Source organism: Gavialis gangeticus, unplaced genomic scaffold (assembly GCF_001723915.1).
Source record: "Gavialis gangeticus isolate Ggan-Ray unplaced genomic scaffold, GavGan_comp1, whole genome shotgun sequence".
In the NCBI taxonomy this organism is placed as follows: Eukaryota; Metazoa; Chordata; order Crocodylia; family Gavialidae; genus Gavialis; species Gavialis gangeticus.
Window position 1 is genome coordinate 141,466,954 of NW_017729025.1, and position 1,457 is coordinate 141,468,410.

At 34.2% G+C, this 1,457-nt stretch overlaps 1 protein-coding gene across 2 annotated transcripts in view; it reads right to left on the reverse strand.

The window, feature by feature from the left end:
- PIK3C2A (phosphatidylinositol-4-phosphate 3-kinase catalytic subunit type 2 alpha) overlaps positions 1–1,457 on the reverse strand; it is a 115,563-nt gene that overhangs the window by 70,455 nt on the left and 43,651 nt on the right. The gene's annotated exons all lie outside the window — the stretch shown is intronic.

The following is a 1,457-nucleotide window of genomic DNA, read 5'->3' on the forward strand; positions in this document are numbered from 1 at the left end:
TTTTTTTTTTTTTTTTTTTTGAAGACCAAGAATCATTTGTGCTTAAGAAGCGCACTTTAAAAAGCTGTAAGATTTTAACATAGAAAATAGTTGTGTTTGTACTCTTTTGAAGTGGGATTTTTAATTAACTGAATTCTGATAGAACTATAGAGATCTCAAAATGATCTGAATAGGATAGGTTAAGTTTAAGGAGGTTCTCAGAACACAATCAGAGACAAAGACAATATAACTATAAAGTTCAGTAACTGCTGTATTTGCATTAGTAGGTTGTATATTCGCGAGCTGAAGACATGGAAGCATTTCATATCAACATTTAGCCAAATAAATGGTGACAATATTTGGATCTAGTTGTACCCCTGAAAGAAATACATCTTTCATCTTTAGCAAGACTGGGTAAAGCACATAAATCCAAGTTGTGGTAGTAACTGCCAACGCTCCTCTGATTACGTGCTTGGATAAGTACAACAAGCTAAACTGAAGCAGTATTGGAACAGCTAAGACAACAAATCACAACCAGCATCAAGAGGAAGCAACATCCTAGACCAGCAATGCTTCTGTAGTAATACAGAATTCAACAACACTGGTATAAGTGCATTTAAAGCTGTAGTGCTTAAAAGAATATTTAAGTAACAAAGCTAAGTGTGTGTTTAGACTATACATTCCTGGAGAAGTGATAGGCACTAGCCTTGACAAGAGAGTACGTGCACAGTTCCTAAGAAAGATTAAGTAGCTGCATCAAGAATGATCCTTTAAAGAAAATTACTGGGTCTATTCATAAACACAATTCTTTTACAAATGGAATGACTTATGGGTGGCTTCTTATAAGTAACCAAGTTAAACAGCCTTTTTTTCCCTTTTTTATAGAATTTAGGAAACATATTTGTTCATTTCCTAATAGATCAGATTACCTAGGATAAATCACATAAATAACTAAGCTTTAACCAAAAGCTCACAGATGGCCATAAGCAATGTTGAGTATTCAAAACAGAACTCACCACTAGTTTTCTGGAGCATGCCTTGATATCAAGTATGACCTTAGCAGGGGCAACTACCACCTTTTGAAACCTCTCCAAAAAAAGCAAAAAGGGAACTCTAATTAAAATATGTAGCCTGCTACTTGTTTGTATTTTGATTTACTTTATTTTAGAATTTTCTCTACTAATAAGAACACTCATAGCTAGAATTGCATTTTTTTTAATCTATCTTTACTTGTTCAGTCTTCCAAGAAATGGGAATAGTGACATGATTAAGATTAGCATTAAACGCCCCTTAAGTGACATCAAGAAATAATATTTGGCCCACCTCTTTTTCTACCCTAGCTGTGTTTATAAACACACTGGGGGTGATTATTAGTTTTCACATAACATTTAAAAAATACTCGCCCGTTTACCATGACAGTATACAAGATTTTAGTCTGACTATACACACACACACACACACACACACACACACACACA